Source organism: Canis lupus, chromosome 2, assembly GCF_048164855.1.
Source record: "Canis lupus baileyi chromosome 2, mCanLup2.hap1, whole genome shotgun sequence".
Classification (NCBI taxonomy): domain Eukaryota; kingdom Metazoa; phylum Chordata; class Mammalia; order Carnivora; family Canidae; genus Canis; species Canis lupus.
The window spans coordinates 26,207,013-26,227,345 of NC_132839.1; positions in this window are offsets into that span (position 1 = coordinate 26,207,013).

Here is a 20,333-nt window from a genome sequence, read left to right on the forward strand (position 1 = left end):
TCTACCCTATCACGCTGTGATCAGTGCCTTCTAAAGCAGCTGGGAGCAATTTAAAAATGAATCAAAGACATCAAGGTGAGATATCAGTTAGACTAGGGCTCTCTGATAAAAAAAAAATAATAATCACAGCAACAACAACAATAACAGATGGCTGCTTTCAGACAAGCTGAGAAAAGGAATTTTACCTTTCCAAAAGTTCTTTTTTCTTGATCCCAAAGCATTTTGTACTTCCCTCTTTTGTACTTCCCATTTTCTGACTGCCTTTACACATCTGTCTCTCCTACTGGTTGATGGACTTTGTAAAAGCCCTGCCCCATTCTTATTCATCTTTATATTCATAGAGCCTTCAGGGTAGGTAGAAAGTAAAAGGCTCTCAGTAAACGTGTGATAGATGGATAAACGTATGAGAACTTAATGAACACCAGAGTGTATGAGGAAACAACATCCAAGATTCTTGAAATAAAAATGAGAGAGCATCAAAGTAAAATTTCCCGCAGCTCATCAGCCAAACATTGAGAAAGGACTTCATTATTCCCCGGATTTCATCAGTGATTCATTCCAAATAATTGCGGGATTATTTCAAAGAATGTTGAAATGCACACCTTTCATCACCAACACTATCAAAAATGTCAGTCATGTCCAAAATAGCTACAGTCTGTGTGACCAGGAAAAGTCCCACTAAGGACTCGAGGTGATACTGTCAGTGTCCCTGGAAAGTCTGGAAGTCATCCTCTCAAACAGGAGGGCTTAAGGAAACTGAGGGCAGTTTGCACTCTTGACCCCAGGGTTAGCACTTTCCTGGGGCACGGAGTCGGAAAAGAACCCGGGGTCAGACCTCTGCAGTGGTGTGAAGGAAATGAAATTTGTCTTCACCTCTTCAGTGTCTCCCTTCTGACTCTGATCTGTCCTTAAGAAGCACCCTGGGAAATTCCAAAGTAAGACTAAGTCATACTAAGGTATAAATAACTTATAATGATTCTATAAAGTAGTGTCCCCTGGACATTTGTCTTTGTAGTAGAAAGCAGTGTAATTACTCCAAGAATAATAGTGAAACTGTGAAACTTCTACCATCAATACAGCAAGGGATGTACGTGAAGGATGACAGTCAGTGCCAGCTTGGAGTTCAGTCGGTAGCTACCCACTAAATACATATTTTGAACTTCAGAAATATAAAATTCAGGCATTGGATCTCCTGTGACTAATCCTGTAGGAGAAATAAAACACCTATACCTCTTCCAGGGATTGATAACCAAAAGGTTATCAGGCTTCAGGTACTGATCAGTGATTCTCTAGAGACCCCCAGTGGTCAGAACAGGTATTCACTTTTGTAACGACCAGAAAGATGTTGGGCAAAATGTAAGACTTGGTGATCTCTATTAGGGAAACATTTGAAACCTTCAGTAGCGGACAGTTGGAGTCATTCATTTACTTTTCTATCTATTTTTGTTTCTCTCTCCTTTTTCTTCTTTTTCTGTGTTATAATCCCATTTACCCTAAATGCCTGAGAGGGCATTTGTCCTTGCGGGGCCTTTTTCCATTTTCATTGCTTTGCCTGCGTTGCCCACACAACAGAAACCACCTTGCCTTTCAAGGGATCCATTCAACACCGCATTTCTCCCATGCACTCCAAGGGCTCCTACATCTGACTTCACCCTGACATTCATTTGGTTTTTTGTTATGTGATTCTCATATAAGCATATACGTTCAGGTAAGTACAAGAATGTGCTCTTGCTGCCTTAGGTTTCCACCCTTATTCAGCCAGGAGTGTTTCTTCAAGGCCATGAAATGGACTATCGCAGGAGATTAAATTTTAAGGGCTTGATTCAAATTACTGCTAGTTTGTCAATTCATCGTAGAGCTCAGGAAATAGAGACAACCTATACATATACATATATGTGAGGAAGAGTCAGAAAGGATAGGCTGAATGATGCCAAACTTTACAGGAAGATGAGAGAGTACCCTTCCCAACGAATAAAAAAATCATTTTCACAGACTTGTGGTAAAAGCAACATAAACATTTATTTTAACCTGAACCATTATTATGTACACATTTTAGTTGGCAATTGTGTTTTCTTCTCCCAAATTTTCTTAGGCAACTACTAAAATTACATAGGTATATATCACATATTAAATATATATATACATATATATATTCACCAACCTATACTAGTACATTTCTTTGACATTAGATTGTAATTCCTCCTGCTTTGGACTAATCATACCTCAGTAACAGAGATGAATCACATCAATAGGAATAGGTGTGGGCTGTGAGCACATCATCTATAAATCTTACCTGAGCTCCCACTTTACTTTGAAGTTCTAGTCTGAGATCACGAACAGGTTTCTCTAATTCATCTTTTAAAATGCCCACTTCAGATGAAGCCCTTTCCATTTAATTCTGAGTGGATGTGAGACTGAGAATCTGTTGGCCAGTGACAGAAGCAGCAGGCCTAGAAGGAACTATCTAACCTGGACCTACATTTGAGCAGTTTCCTCTTATTCATAGATACATAGGTTTTCCTAAAAGACCTATCAAATTAATAATTGGTCCATAATATAAACATAAATATAATTATAAATGGATACTTGATGGGGAGTTATGTCCTAGAAGTGTTTGGTGTCAGAACTTTTTAATCAAAGGCTCAAGGAGAGGGGGAGAAAAGAAGCATACAGCCTTTTCCTTTGGTTTCCTTCCTTAGTTCAATCCAACTTGGAAACAGCAGAGATCATTAAAAAAAAGAAAGAAAAGAAAAGAAAGGAAAAGAAAAGAAAAAAAGAAACAGCAGAGATGACTGGACCAAACATGACAATATCTTTACTGTGTTATCCAAATCCAGGACCATGATCTTAGTGTAAAAGGAAGCTAGTTTCTTAACCAGTACCATGGACTATATTTTGTTCCTCACAAGTTCACTCATTGAAGGTCCCCCTTCCTTCATAAGATGATGATATTTAAAGATGGAGCCCTTGGGAGAAAATGAAGCTGAGATGAGGTCATAAGGGTGGAGTTCTCATGATAGGATTAGTGCCCTTATATGAAAAGATACCAAAGAGCTTGCACTCTCTCTCCTCCGTGTGAGGACACAGAAAGACAGTGACCATCTGTTAGAGTTTTCACCAAAAACTGGCCATATTGCCACCCTAATCTCAGACTTTCAGCCTGCAGAACTGTGATAAAGTTAGTTTCTGTTGCTTAAGACAACTATTCTATGATATTTTATTATGGCAGCCCAAGCAGATTAGCCAGGTTCATACACAATGTATATACCACCAATCTAGAAGTTAATCCCACCAAGATCTGATTGCCACAGACCAGAGCCACTGATCTAGATCCCTTCTCCATTTAGGCATCTTTTCCCTAGGAGCTACTTTGTCTCTGCTCTTAAAATTTAAATAAATCCTCAAATCCCATATATATTTTTATATAAATTTTATATATGAGATATATATATTCTTTAATTTTTTTTAAAGATTTTAATTATTTGTTTACTAGAGACACAGAGAGAGAAAGAGGCAGAGACACAGGCAGAGGAAGAAGCAGGCTCCCTGTGGGAGCCCAGTGTGGGACTGGATCTTGGATCTCAGGATCACGCCCTGAGCTGAAGGCAGATGCTCAACCGCTGAGCCACCCAGGTGTCCCAATATATATTCTTTAATTTTGCAGTATAAGCTCTGATGTATAATATTCTCATCTTCTGTCCAAAGAACTTATAGCCCGTGCCCACTCATCCCCAACTGTCAGACTTGAGGATTTCAAGAAGTCAGGGAAGACCAAACAAAATCCTCTAACAGGAGCTTCTGTGTCAAGCTCCTGATCTGATCTCCCAATCTGCTGGGCTCAGTTTTCTCTTCCTCTCCTAAGATCTCGGGTAAATCCAGGTTAAGCAATCTGCTATGACTTTACAGGTGGGAGCTAGCACATTATTTCATCACAGAAACCAGCCATTTATTTAATTCCTAAAATATTTATTGAGTGTCTAATATATGAATGCTATCACATTGGGTTTGCAAAGATTTGAGGATTCTTTTTTCTAGTATCCAAAATTGCAAGAGCATGCTTAGGTGTAGAAAATATTTTATTATTATTATTATTATTACTATTACCTGAAGAGCTGGCACCATAATTGCCTTTTGGGAAGAAACCATTCTTCTTCTGTTTAGTCTTCTGTGGTAGAAGGTGGACCCGGAAATACAAGGGTTATCAGGAACAAAAGCAGTAAAGAGACAGCTAAACTATTCTGCTAGTGCTCCACAGGAGAAAATGAGAGATTTGATGTTGCTCCAAAATGAGAGCGGAGAAGAGCAGAGATGAAGGGCCAAACAAATAACATGGTAGGAGGATGGAAACGTGTAAGGCAAGGTAGCCAGTGAAGGATACACCTTGGCGAGCTTTTAAACATAATAATGGTAAAAACAAACAAACAGAATTGGCTTTAAAACAGGAACTGAGTAGTTAGAACTGCTCTGTATTTCAGCAGTGAATCCTTTTTTTAAAAATTTTTTTAATTTTGTTTTTTTAATTGGTGTTCAATTTGCCAACATATAGCATAACACCCAGTGCTCATTCCATCAAGTGCCCCCCTCAGTGCCCATCACCCAGTCACCCCCACCCCCCACCCACCTCCCCTTCCACCACCCCTAGTTCGTTTCCCAGAGTTAGGAGTCTCTCATGTTCTGTCTCCCTCTCTGATATTTCCCACTCATTTTTTCTCCTTTCCCCTTTATTCCCTTCCACTATTATTTATATTCCCCAAATGAATGAGAACATATAATGTTTGTCCTTCTCCAATTGACTTACTTCACTCAGCATAATACCCTCCAGGTCCATCCACGTCGAAGCAAATGGTGGGTATTTGTCATTTCTAATGGCTGAGGAATATTCCATTGTAGTGAATCCTTGAATGACTTCCCAACCACACGTGGTTGGATCCACGCACATCACAGTCTGGTCAGTGGCGCCCCCCAGAGGCAATGTGTGCCTCCCGCAGTGCTGTTCTGAGGGACCATTGCTTCTGATTCCCCAGAGCTTTTTCAGGCCCAGCAAACCCACCCTGTGACAATTGTTCAAGTCTTTATAAATGCATAAACGTAATTCGGTAAATTAGTAAATTTGGTAAATTCAGTAAATTGGTCATTTAACAATTGGCAAATTGGTTTTTGGCAAGTTGGACCAATTGCCCTAGTACTAGGAGAACAAAATCATTTCCAGGCCTCGGCAAGTCTGCCTACCATGGTGTTCAATACAGAGCTTTGATGTTCACTCTGTCCATTCTCCTACTCTCCCCTAGCAGATGCTGAAGTGTCCGAAATTCAAGAACCAGCCCTCATTCTCTGAGAGTCAATGGTTTAGACTTAGGCCTAGAGAGATCATCTCTGACAAAAGCTCGTACCTACAGATGTCCCTTAAGCCAAAAGTTAAGAGAAAATAATTAGCTAGGTTTGTGCATAAGAAGAAATATCTATAAATGAGAAACTAGTATCAACCTAGGTAAGAAGATTATATCCAAAGTAGGGCATAGACTGATGGTTAAAATTCATGAAACTCTGAGATTTCAAGTGTGGCCCAGGACATGATTGCAAAGTAGCTATGTACACAGGGCAAAGGAGGGTAGAAGAGGTGTGATGTGTAATGAGAGCCAGACACTCAGCTCCACCTCTCATCTCATGCACATAGTTGGAGGAATGAAAGAGACAACTACAGAAGAATCAAGCATATATATTTCTCCTTTTGCCCCTATCATTCTTTCATTGCATCATTTAGGAGTGCAGCCCCAGATGTCATGAAGGGCGAAGGGTTCAAAACCATTTTTGGTGAAGGCATCCTCTTCCCTTCAGACAGTCCATCCCCAACTCTGCCCTCAATGGGAGACCACAATACTCCTGTGGAGGATGCTCTCCCCACGTGGTCCAGGGCTGAGCTCCAAAACAGATCCAGGACATGGCCAGCCAGTTCCCAGACTTGGACTCCTGAGAGTAGACCTAAGTCCTGCCAGGAAAAGCAGAGCAGAAGGCATGTTGGTTGTGGGGGGAAGAAAGTGACAGAGCATCTGCTCTTTCCTTATTCAGTCCCCTTATAACCAACTCCCTACTTCATTGACAGAAAAAAAAGCTGAACATATACAGAAGAGAGGCCTTGTTGCAATGAGCAAGAAAACTCCAGCTGGGAACATTAAAATCACATATACAGAAAACACACAGAACACATGACACCCCTGTTGGCAGCCCCCGGCACTGGACTAGCCAACGCTATGCCTCTTGAGAGCCAAAGATACATCTGCAGAAACACATACTCTGCAGCAGCCACAATAGGCTCTGGTGCTGGGGAAGAGGGCAGAGGTAAATGTGCGTCTCTCCCATCACTCCATCCACAGGTCCCAAGGGCTTTCCCAGCATCAAGCCGAGGAAGGGTCTGTCAGCCTGTGTCCATCCAGGTGGGAGGTAGCGGGATAACCAATGTACCCAACACCAAACCTGGGATCCTCCTGCTAGGGGCCACCTGGGCATCAGGAAGTTACCTGAAGGCTGGCTTCCAAAGACAGAGTGAGGCTATGTGAATGAGGACCCTGCAACTCTATTCTCAAGTTTAAAATGTGGTGTTACCATGAAGAAATAAAGACTCTCTTGGGCCCTCTTACTAGTTTTGGGGAGGGGGTCAATTTGTACAACCGAACAAATATGAAACTTATAACAAAGGCCAGAAGACTAGCTCATGACTAGCTCTCTCCAGCAATCCTTAGAGAAACACAACCTATTATTAATAATACTCATTCGCTTGCTTGAGAGTACGGCCAGCACACAAGCTGCAGAATAAAAAATTCAGCATACAGCTGTGATAGATCCCTCGGCATTAGCTGCAGCTGCATGAACACTTTTCAGAAACCACCCAGTTCTATATCCCAAACAACCAAGGTTGAATCCTCAGGGAGAGGCCGATTCAACCTGTGGTCATTTGTGTTCGATGAGTTGCTCTGACTTTGAAAGAAGGTCTAACACTCCTGAGACTGAACAGGTTGGGGTGAGCCTGACAATAGTTAGCAGAAGAAGTCCCACAGTCCTATGGGGACCTTCCAGAAACAGCTTGCTTGACTGTCTCCCCAGGCTTCAGCTCAACGCACTTCTTGGGCTTAGGCAAGAACAAGGCAAGGCAACAGAAGTCATTCGTATTTCATCCTCCAGCCCCTGAGCTACAGAGGCCCTCAGTCACACATCTTCCTCCCGGAGTTCACCAAATGTAGTGGCCCCAGATGGACATGAATCACCCCCTCTGTCACCCCTGACTAGGCCCTGATGTGGCGTGCTGTGAGGGTTCACACTGTCGCTCTTGCTGTGCAGACAGCCCCTGCATAGAGCACTCCTGTCCTGATGGCACACTCAATTTCGATGGTTTCAAATCATGTCACAAAAGCTGAATGCATCCTCTTCTCCAGGAAATAAGAGTGTGAGTTTGAGAGAGAATCTGGCTCTCTGTGGGGGCCTTAGCTCTCTGCACTAGAAGATACTTCTAAATGCCTTTTCACTGATCACAAGGAAAACTTTCTCAAGGATTCCTTCTTTAACCACCATAGCCCCAAACATCCTTGCAATTCATCTGAGGATCTCCTGGGTTCCTGTCCCCAAGCACTAGGGACACTCCTGGGAGGAATGCTGGAGTTTGTCAGGGAAAGAAGAGTAATGGTGGGATTCAGTTTTGGAATGCCCTCAACTCTTCATTGGGCACCCTCTCACAGAACCTCAAAGACCAGAACCATGGAAAGGACACACAGCCAGTTTGTGGACAACCCAGCTATTGTTCTCTCCATGGCTGGGCAGGCAGTAGAAACGGCAGGAGAGTGGGAGGCTTGAAATGGAGAAGAGTTCATCTTGAACCATTCTTCTCTTTACCAAACAATGTCAGATGGGGGCCAAAACTGGGGAGCTGGGCTCCTTCCACAAGGTAAGTGCCTAGGATGCCAACTCTTATTTGTTGATCATCTCCAATGTCCCTCACTGAGTTAAGCACTGTGAAGAAGACAGGAGCATAAGGTATGATTCTCAAAGGGATGGCATCCACCAGAAACCTGGCACAGATGGGGCAGGGTGGTGTAGGGGTGAGTCTAGTTGGTTTGGGTTTAAATCCAGATTCCAGCACTCTAGCCAGAACTTAGGACAGGGTTTGTTATGTTGCCGTTTTCTCATTTGTAAAATAAAGATGGCAATGCAGGTCAACCTTATAAGAACCACTATGAGATTGCAATGAGCCAATGTACATAAGGCATTAACTTATACAAATGTCAGCTCTTCATGGGATATGAACAAAATATCAAATATAAAGCCAAAAAAAAGATAATATGATGGACATGAAACAGCCTACAATGCTAGGTAAGAGGGGACACTTCTCCCATTTTCTTTAAATCAATTTAAGCACAATTTGGGGTGCCTGGGTGGCTCAGCAGTTTGGTGTCTGCCTTTGGCCCGGAGCGTGATCCTGGAGTTCCGGGATCGGGTCCCACATCAGGCTCCCTGCAGGGAGCCTGCTTCTCCCTCTGCCTGTGTCTCTGCCTCTCTCTGAGTCTCTCATGAATAAATAAATAAAATCTTTAAAAAAAAAAAAAAAAAAGCACAACTCAAGCCCCCTCTAAATGTCACAGTCACTGTTGGACTCCCTACCTCTCAGGCCTGAGCCTCCATAGTGCTAGGACACCAGGAAGCCTTCTCCAGTTGGCACCTGCCTGCTCTGATGCTCTGGTTTCTCCTGAAGTGCCTGAAGTCTCAGCCCATGTAATTCCCTCTGGGCCAGAAGCTCTGCTAACTCCTTGCCCCTCTTGGGGATCAGGAGCCTTTGCCAAGGTTGGAGACCATATGATCAATGCCCCATGCAGACACCCCTGTGGTCTTCCTGCTGGACAAGGGCTTGCCATATTTACCAGCCTCTCTCATCTCCCCTTTTGGGAGTCTCCCTTTTCCCTTTCTGCTTGTCCACAAAGGTGCCCCCACAATCCTGCTGCTCTCTCTCCATCCAGTACACTTTATGTGATTACTTGACAAAAGGTAGGCAGATTTCACTCTACACAGTTTCTACTTTCCTCATGGAGGTAATGACTCCAAAGTGCCTGTCAGCCAACTGCTTAAAAGGGGAAATGGGAACATGCAACAAGCAAAACACAAATTAATATTCCAAGGTAGCATTCTGCTTCAATAACACAATAGGAAATAAATGTTCCATTGTGCCAGGCTGATGACAGAGTCACCAGGATCTATAATTTTTTTTAATATTTTATTTATTTATTTGAGAGAGAGAGAGAGATTGTGCACAAGCAGGGAGGAGGGACACAGGAAGAGGGAGAAAAAGGCTCCTCACTGAGCAGGGAGCCAGACGTGACCCCAAGAGCCCAGAGATCATGACCTGAGCAGAAGGCAGATGCTCAACCGACTGAGCCACCCAGGCGCCCCGGGATCTATACTTTTAAACATGATTGTATTCTATTGTTGCACCTGCAGCTGCCTGGCCACGTCAGCAGGTAATGTGGGTCAGGGTGGCTTCTCACGGGGAATAACTCCTAAGCTGAGCTCTAGCATAAGAAGGGGAATAGTCCTGGAGAAGGACAAGAGAGAGGATATTTGAAACAGAAGCTGGAGGAAGGGCAAGGCATGAAGTCATAGTCATGGAAGGGGAAGGGCAGGGAGACACAAAGGCAGTTGGGTATTTCTGGAACCCAAACTCCAAGCAAAGGAATCCCCAGAGAGGGGGTAGATCATCAAAAGATAGCGTAGCCCATGATGAGCAGCTTGACCATTAACATTCGGTCTGTCTTCTGAGACCAGGAATGAGGATCTCAGGTGATAGGCAAAGCCTCAGGATAAAGAAACACATGTAAATAATTTAAAGCATTGCATTTATGATAAAACAAATATAGATGTGTTTGTAAGAAGAATATAAAATTTGATGAGTAAATTGTAAAGACAATTTGGATTTTTTTCTTTTTTTACTTATAAAGAGGATATCCCTATGTTCCTTGGGGATTGTATTTATCCTCTTCAATCCTTAAGTTTATTTCTGTAGCAAATTTTGAGATGTTCTTTAGATCTATAGCTTTCATTTTTGTTAAATCATGATTCCCAGTTAAAAAGAAAAATGAGGAGACACCTGGGTGGCTCAGTGGTTGAGCAGCTGCCTGTGGCTCAGGTCCTGATCCCAGGGTCCTGGAATCGAGTCCTGCATCGGGCTCCCTGCAAGGAGCCTGCTTCTCCCTCTGCCTGTGTCTCTGCCTCTCTCTCTGAATGAATAAATAAATAAATCTTGAAAAAAAAAAGAAAAATGAAATGTTTTTTTTCAGAATCACCCAATAATAGACATATGCACACACCACACACACACACACACACACACACACATACACACACATTTCCAACAAAAGTTTTACAAAAAGTTTTGATCTGATCACAAGTGACTAACCTGATTTCATAACCCACTGATGGGTTCCCACCCATAGTATAAACACTGCTGCCATAATTGAGGTAGAGTCATTGAAGAGACATCAACAAAGAAGTAGCCTGGTTAGATTTGTGTTTTTAATAAATCATGCTACGGGCTGTGTGGAGTTTGACTTTGAAGAAGATAAATGGAGGAAGCAGATCAAATAGGTGGTTCTTCTGATTCTTAAGGTGGCCTGCAATGAGGGCACTGCACTAAAACAGAAATCATAGGGATGAAGAGGAGATAATGATCACAAGCATTTAAGAACTAGAATCAGTAGGATTTAATACTGGATTGGACATGGATCTGAAAGAGTAGGAAAAGTCTAGAATGGCTCCCTGGTTTCTACCTCAGCACTGGGTCTACTATTTATTGAGGCACACAGGTCTAGATGGGCAGCACCTTGGTTCACTTTGAATTTGAGGTTCTTGACCAAGTCTGTGTGGAGGGCCCAGAAGGCATATGTATGCACAAGTCTGAAAAATCAGAACTATAGATTTATACTTTGGCATCATCAGCATATGGGTAACATTTTAAGCCTTGAGAGTGTGTGTGTGTGATCCCCTGGGGAGACTTCCATATATGCCTGGCACATGGAAGATCGTTTCACTCTGTCTTTGAGTATATGATTATGTGTATACAGTATTTAACACACAGAATTAGTTGCTGTCATATTTTACCTCCCCCTCCCCACTCACTGAAAACAAAATTAGCAAAACAACCTCTGACCTCACAGTGGAACTCAGAGTGGGAAGACACAAAAGTTGTCATCTGGCCCATTAAACCAGTGCACATCTCTCCTTTGGTACTTGGCTGTAGCCCCAGGAGGCTACAGACACATCTGTCAGCTTATTGCTACATTCACACACCCAATCCCATGCTCGGCATAGAACCTGGCATAGAGTAGACACTCGGGGGGGAAATACAGATGAATGAGGCAAGTCATCCTCCCTCCACATTTAACCATCACATGTATACATCTATTTCCTTTGAAGTCCATATTTATGCATGGCTGATAAAGGGGAGATCATTTTATAATAGAAAAAAAATGCTCAGAGTACAAATAATAATGTACTATGTATTATGTATAATAATAATAATGTGATTGCTTGGAAAATTTTTTGGCACGATATGACAGAAATTAGTTTTGCATCTAAAAATGACAATATAGGGATCCCTGGGTGGCTCAGCGGTTTAGTGCCTGCCTTTGGCCCAGGGCGTGATTCTGGAGACCCGGGATCGAGTCCCATGTTGGGCTCCCTGCATGTACCTGCTTCTCCCTCTGCCTGTGTCTCTGCCTCTCTCTCTCTCTCTGTGTCTCTCATGAATAAATAAATAAAATATTTTAAAAATGACAATATATAATGACAGAATAAAAGAATCTTCTACTAGGAGAATACAATTACCATATTCAACAAATGTAAGAGTCATGCTTAATGAGTTAGATGAAATTTCCCTGCTGTGACTAAAACCCATTTCCTTATACAAACACATGATTTCACAAAGATATCATGTTATATAATTTTTGAAACTATCAAAATAACTTATTCAAAAATATTTCATTTTAAAACTTTAAAAATATCTGTTAACTATGTCGTGAATAATAAGCTGATTACATAAATAATTTCATTTTTAAAAGCATTATTTCCATTTTTCATTTAAAATAAACACATTAAAAATAGCAGATGCCTGAGATCATCTTATATATTGTTGGATGTTAAGTTAAAGAACCATGCAACTAACCTGGGTTCAAAATTGTTTCAGTTTGACATTTTAGACTTTTACATACACATAGAAGGCGGCTAATCACATTTTTATGGATAGGATCATAAAAACGATCAGTTCTCAAGGCTAGTGCTATCTTATCTAACTTATTCCTAAATACTTGCACACAAACGGTAATATATTTGTCTGTGAAACTCAACTAACCTGAAGGCCTCAGGAGGTGATTAGTTAGCATTTAAAAGACCCTTATCAGACATTCTCTGAGAAGCCTACTGCAAGCAGCTTTCAATATGGCTTTCCAAATCCGTACTAAAAGATAGAATTCATGTAAACATGTCAGATAATATTTTCATTGGTGATATAACAGGTGTTCTAGATAGTGGTCAGATGGAAATTGTATGCAGGCACCTTAACCTTTGCATGAACAAAATATAAAAATTTGTCATGTTCCCCTTCAATGTGAGACCCTAGGTCTGGTCCAGTCTTGCATCACTTGATGAAGGACTTTTTTTTGCCTATTCACACTAGAAGGTCCCCCCCCCCCTTTTTAAGATTTTATTTATTCGTGAAAGACACAGAGAGAGAGGCAGAGACACAGGCAGAGACAGAAACAGGCTCCCTGCAGGGAGCCCGAAGTGGGACTTGATCCCAGGACCCCTATCATGATCACGACCTGAGCCAAAGACACATGCTCAACCACTGAGCCATCCAGATGCGCCATCCCCCCTTTCAAGAATACTGTTTTAGCTGCCTTGAAGTGAATATTTATGCAAAGTTGGTTCAGCCTCAGTGCCTAGAGGGACAAAGAACTCATCAAGCCAATTACATGACTGCTGGCTAATAAATGTTAGATTATAGTAGAATTAGGTTTAAGGCTTGCTTTCACTATTCCCAACTCTCAGTAACTAGGGTGAGGAAGGGAGCTACCCAATTCCCACGTCTTTTTAACTGTTGGAAGCAACCCTTAATCACCAAGATAAACTGATATTGTCATTGGCTAAATTGGCTTACAGGAGTTTTCAAAACTATAGTAGAGGGGCACCTGGGTGGTTCAGTGGTTGAGTGTCTGCCTTTGGCACAGGTTGTAATCCCAGGGTCCTGGGATCAGGCTCGAGTCCCCCATCAAGCTCCCCTTGGATGCCTGCTTCTCCTTCTGCCTATCTCTCTCTCTCTCTCTCTCTCTCTCTCCCTCTCTCTCTCTCTCTTTCTGTGTGTGTGTCTCTCATGAATAAAAAATAAAATCTTAAAAAAAAAAACTATAGTAGAGAGACCAATAGGCATAGCCAGAAAAGACTGACTGTGTCCCTGTCCCAAATAACCTGAAACTAAATAATTTCTGAAGTCTATCTTCACAAAAAGTGACATACAAAATGAACAGTATAGATAGAACAACTGAACTAATCTAAACCTCTCATTACAGAGGTGAGAACTTCAACCCACAGATAAAAGACTAGAATCTCATAGGTAATACGTGGTCCCGCACCCTGCCTCAACATGAGAGCAAGCAAATCTGCAAAGAAGCCTCAGCCTCATTCTGTCCCAAATGCTGGACATTTCCTACATTTCCTATACTGGAAATGTGACTTATCTAGTGGAAAGACTTCCATTCAAAAACAAAGCCCCATGGGCTGCCATTAGTTGGTTTATTTCCTGCTGTGGATTGAGGTTCAAACGGATGAAACCACTATACAAAATATAGAAAGGCAAGATGTTTTTTGAGATTAGGTCATCAACTGAAATTTCATGATGAGGAATTCAGCCTTTTGAATTTAGCGTGACTATCTCACGTACAAAGATACTAAATCTATTTAGCAAACATGACTTAAGCACCAACTGTATCCGCAAGTATTTTATTAAACACCAGGGATACAGAAATAAGAAACAAAATCCCTGCCTCAAGTTGTCACCTGTCCTGGGGAAGTGGTATGTTCTCAGTAGGAACTTCATAGGACTTGATTCAGCTCATGTTTTCCTAGATGCCCAGAAGGACTTGGGGGAATTTCTGAGCACAAGGAAAGAGTTAAAGCTAAATGCCAAAAGGGAACAAGAAGGGGAAAGATACTAAAAGAGATTCCTTCTGGTAGAAGCCTTCCTGGCATCACCACACTACCTTAGAACCAGGCCTAACACAGTTACGTAAGTGAGGTAACTGAAGTTATTAGCCAGGTGAGGGATGTAAGTCTATTGGTAAAACACAGATTCATCCATGGCAGCTTGGCTCTTGTCTTAGAAACAATAGAAACATAATACTTCTCTGTGCATTCATGCTCTTTGATATGTTTACCCCAAATCCTTGCAGTGAAGAGAGGCTCCTTCCTTTCCATTTTCATTGACCACATGAACTCAGAATCGTCTGGGGTTTGCATCACACAACGTCTCCAATGAAGCAGAGGTAGATGAAAGTAAAATACATCCTGTACCTCCTGCCAAGTTAGAAAACAGGCCCAGATTGGGGCCAGATGTGTAAATCATGCCAAATCATATTTTAGCCTTCCAGAGCTCCACTCTGCTGAGACACTTAGAAACAGAAGCAGGTAGATTTTGACTGCTTAAAAAAAAACAAACAAACTTTTACCTGAGATATAAGCAAGGATTTTAGACTCAAGGAGAAAACTTAGATTTTCTGGTGCTGGGCATTAGATTTGCCTTTGGCAAGGCATTTTGGATGGCTTGGAAAAAGTCAAAAGACTTGTTAGGCATCAAAACCTCAGAACAATGCTTTAATGATTTAAGTGTAAATGAATCTTCAACACATCTGGATTAAATTTCCCTTACAAGGCACATGCTAAAACACTGAAGAAAAATGTTTCTGACAAGCCACATGTTCAGTTCATCAAATGAGTGCAAACTATGTGATAGATCGTCTGTGAGGCCCAACTGTGTGCCATCCCAAAGGACATGTGCTGCCCACAGGTGGATGCATCTCAGGCTTTCACCCAATAAATAATAGTGGGGAAAATGGATATATATGGAAAAAAGTGAAACTGGAGCCTTATCTTTCTCCATACATGAATACACAAAAACCAACTCAAATGGATTAGAAATTCAAACATAAGACCTAAAACTAAATACTATATATAGAAAGTCCCAAAGATTTCACCAAGAAACTACTAGAACTGATAAATTCAGTAAGGCAGCAGGATACAAAATCAATGTTCAGAAATCTGTTACATTTCTATACACTAATAATGAAGTAACAGAAAGAGAAATTAAGAAAACAATCCCATTTACAATTGCACCAAAAAATAAAATAAAATGTCTAGGAATAAACTTAACCAAAGAAGTGAAAGACCTGTACTCTAAAAACTATAAAACACTGATGAAGGAAATTGAAAATGTCACAAAGAAATGGAAAAACATTCCATGCTCATGGATTAGAGGAACAAATATTGTTAAAACGTCTATACCACCCAAAGCAATGTAAACACTCAATACAATCCCTATCAAAATAACAACAGCATTTTTCACAGAACTAGAACAAACAATTCTACATTTTGTATGGAATGATCCACAAAACACCCCTAATAGCCAAAGCAATATGAAAAAGAAAGAAAAAAAAATGTCATGTAATTTGAAGTCTGGAAGTATCACAATTCCAGACTTCAAGTTACATTACAGAGCTGTAGTAATCAAAACAGTGTGATACTGACATAAAAACAGACACATAGATCAACAGAAAAGAATAGAAAGCCCAGAAATAAACCCACAACTACACGGTCAATTAATCTTCAACAAAGGTGACAAGAATATGCAATGGGAAAAAGACTGTCTCTTCAACAAATGGTATTGGGAGAACTGGACAGCTACATACAAAAAAAAAAAAAAAAGAGAGAGAGAGAGAAACTGGATCACTTCCTTACACCATACACAAAAATAAACTCAAAATGGATTAAAGACAAATATGAGACCTGAAACCATAAAAATCCTAGAAGAGAGCACAGGCATTAATTTCTCTGACATAAGCCATTTTTCTAGATATGTCTCCTGAAGAAAGGTAAACAAAAGCAAAAATAAACAACTGGTACTACATCAAAATAAAAGGCTTCTGCACACAAGGGAAACAACAACAAAACTAAGAGATAACCTACTGAATGGGAGAAGGTATTTGAAAGTGACATATCCAATAAAGGATTAGTACCCACAATATATAAAAAACTGATACAACTCAAGGCTAAAGAAACAAACAATCCAATTAAAAAATGGGCAGAAGACAGGAACAGACATTTCTCCAAAGAAGACATCCAGATGGCCAACAGACACATGAAAAAATGCTTAACATCACTCATTATCAGGGAAATACAAATCAAAACCACAGTGAGATATCCTCTCATGCCTATTGGAATTGCTAAAATCAAAAACACAAGAAACAAGTATTGATAAGCATATGGAGAAATAGGAACCCTCTTGTGCATTGTAGGAATACAAACTGGTGCAGCCACTATGAAAGACAATATGGACGTTATCCAAAAAATTAAAAAATAGAACTACCCTATAATCCAGTAATCACACTACTGGATATTTGCCCAAAGAATACAAAAACACGAATTGGAAAGGATATATTTACCCCTATGTTTATTGTAGCATTATGTACAATAGCTAAATTACAGAAACAACTAAGTCCATTGATAAATAAATAGATAAAGAAGATGTGGGAGATACATATATATATAAGATATATATATAATGAAACATTATTCAATCATAAAAAAAAGAATGAAATCTTGCCATTTGCCATGTGGGTGGATCCAGAGAGTACAATGCTAAGCAAAATAAACCAGTCAGAGAAAGACAAATGTCATACGATTTCACTCATATATGGAATTTAAGAAACAAAACAACCGAACAAAGGAAAAAAAAGAGATAAGCCAAAAACCCAGATTCTTAACTATAGAGAACTGATGGTTGCCAGAGGAGAGGTGGAAGCGGGGATGGGGGAAACAGGTAAAGGAGATTACAATTACACTTATCTTAAAGAGCACTGAGTAATATATGGAATTGTTGAACCACTACATTGTACACTTGAAACAAATATAACACTATATTAATTACAATGGAATTACAATTTTAAAAATGGCTTAAGAAAAGAGAAAAAAATGGCAGCGGCCAGATTTCCAGCTCTGGAGTCAAGCTCCCTGCGAGTGCCTAACCACAGTATTCAGCCATAAGAAAAGATGAATATCCACCATTTGCTTCCATGTGAATGGAACTGTAGGGTATTATGCTGAGTGAAGTAAGTCAAGTGAAGAAGGACAATCATCATATGGTTTCACTCATACAGGAAATATAAGAAATGGTGAAAGGGATTATAAGGGAAAGGAGGAGAACCGAGTGGGAAATATCAGAGAGCGAGACAAACCATGAGAGACTCCTAACTCTGGGAAACAAAGGGCTGTGGAAGGGGAGGTGAGTGAGGGATACGGTAACTGGGTGACAGAGGAGGGCACTTGATGAGATGAGCACTGCGTGTTATATGTTGACAAATTGAATTTAAATTTTTAAAATGTAAAAAAAAAAAAAAAGCTTAAAAATTTAAACATAATACCTCAAACCATAAAACTCATAGAAAAAAAGCACAGGGAAAAAGCTGTTCGACATAAGTCTTGGTGATGATTTTTTTGGATTTGAGGTGAAAAGCAAAAGCAACAAAAGCAAAAATAAACAAATGGAATTACATCAAACTAAAAAGCTTCTGCACAACAAATGAAACAATCAATAATATGAAAAGATAACCTATGCAATGGAAGAAAATATTTGCAAACCATATATTTGATAAGAAGTTAGTATCCAAAATATATAAAGAACTCATACAATTCATCAGCTAAGACAAACAATCAAAAAATAACAACAAATAACCAGATTAAAAGCAGGGCAAAAAACCTAAATAGATATCTTTCCAAAGAAGACATACAAAAAAAAAAAAAAAAGAAGAAGAAGAAGAAGACATACAAATGGTATATGATAAGGTGCTCAACATCACTAATCATCAAGGAAATGCAAATCAAAACCATAATGAAATATAATTTCTACTTCTTCGGATGATTATTATCAAAAAGTCAAGCTATAAAAAGTTTTGGTAAAGATGTGGGGAAAAGAGAACCCTTTTTACACTATTGATGGGAATGTACACTGGTATAGCCTTAATGGAAAACAGTACCAAAGTTCCTCAAAAAATTAAAAATAGAACTACAATAGAATCCAGCAATTCCACTTCTGGATACATATCCAAAGGAAATAAAATCACTATGTCAAAAAGATATCTGCAATCCCATAACATGGGAATTATTTGTAATCAACAAGATATGGAAACAACTTAAGTGTCTGTCAACAGATGAATGAATAAAGAAAATGTAATACACACACACACATACATACATACACACATACAAAATTAAATATTATTCAAACTTAAAAAAAGAAAGAGATGCAACAACATGAATGAACTGGAGGACATTATGCTAATGAAATAAGCCAGATAGAGAAAGACCAACACTGCCTGGTACCACTTATAAGTGGAATCTAAAAAAGTTGAATAGAACTTTTAACAGAAGCAGAGATAATTGTTGTTATCACAGACTGAAGGGTGGAGAAATGGGGAGATGTTAGTCAAAGGGTACAAAGGTTTAGTTATAAGATGAATAAGTATGGAGACCTAATGTACAGCATGATGACTACTGTTAATGGTAATGTATTGTATACTTGAAATTTGCTAAGAGAATAGATCTTAAGTATTCTCACTGCACACACATTTGTGGTAATCATTATATATATATATATATATATATATATATATATATATATATATATATAACTAACATGTACTTTAAACATATACTTTTAATTTGTCAATCATACCTGAATAAAGTTGAAAGAACAGTAGGAATCTACTAGGGCAAAACATGAAATGAACATGAAGGAAAGGAAAGGAAAGAAAAGAAAAGAGACAAAAAAAGAAAGAAAAAAAAAAAAAAGAAACCCACACAAAAAATCCCCCAAGAACTATGGGCAATAAGCCATAGACTTGTGAATCTTCCTTTTGGTTCAGTGGGTCGTAGCTTGGTCTCCCTGGCAAGGGAAAACTCAACATTTTGAAAACTGATCAGTCTAGGTTCAGCCTGGGACAAAAGCTAAGACTGCCTTATTGAAAAAATACAGATACAGCCAAAGGGCTGCCACAGAAGTTTAAAATCTATAACTCTGTGACATCATCACTTGTGCGCACAAAAGTCTGCCAGAAGTATCCGAGTCCAAAACACCAAGAGAGAAAAAAAAAAGTATTCTGGGAAAAAATAATTAATTTTTAGGTTTGTATAAATCCACAATAATCCACAGTAGATAAAGATAGTCAATTTTAGAAGAAAGAAAACCAAGTTTTCTTTCGAAAGTAGCAATAAGGCTGACACATTTCAAACCTGGCTGACTGATTAAATCCATTAATCTAAATCTAAATCAGAGTAAGTGTGGGAAATGTGGTGCCATGAGTACAGACTATTGAGAAGAGAGAACAGCTGTGGAACTGTCTCATTGTTCTCCAGAATTAAAGTCCATAACATTTTTCCAACCACACATAAAAGCTGTGAAAATAAGAAAATACAATAAGGGGAAAAAGCCAGCAATCATTACATATTAAATGAGTTTATTGTCTCACCTTTGGATTCAGCCTTTTATTTTTACATCTTCTAGGAAAGGTAATTATAACTAATTCCTAACAGCCTGCCCTAAGAATCTCTATGCTAGTTTGTGCGCAAAAAGGATGGGAGAGAAGGAAGGAGGGAGGGAGGGAGGGAAGAAAGAGGGGAGGGAAGGAAGAGGAGTAATATGCTAGATTTGGAGCATTTGAGGAATTATAAATGATTGGACTGGGTCTATAGGGCTTTATCATTAGACTGTGTACTTGAAAAACCGAAGATGAAAAATGTAGGGGAAAGCTGAGTAAAGACATAAAAGGCAACTAAGAATGGTTTATTATAGGATATAATCATTCTTATGGAATGAACTGGAAGGGAGTTTTAGATGGAAGAAAGGGTGAGGAAATCCCAGATAATTAATTTTGATATTTTTAAAAATTTTACAGTTTCCCCACTAAATGTCAAAGAAATTTTGAACTGCCCACACTATTCCCAAACTATTTTATTTCGTGTTTCATCATTTGGCGCAT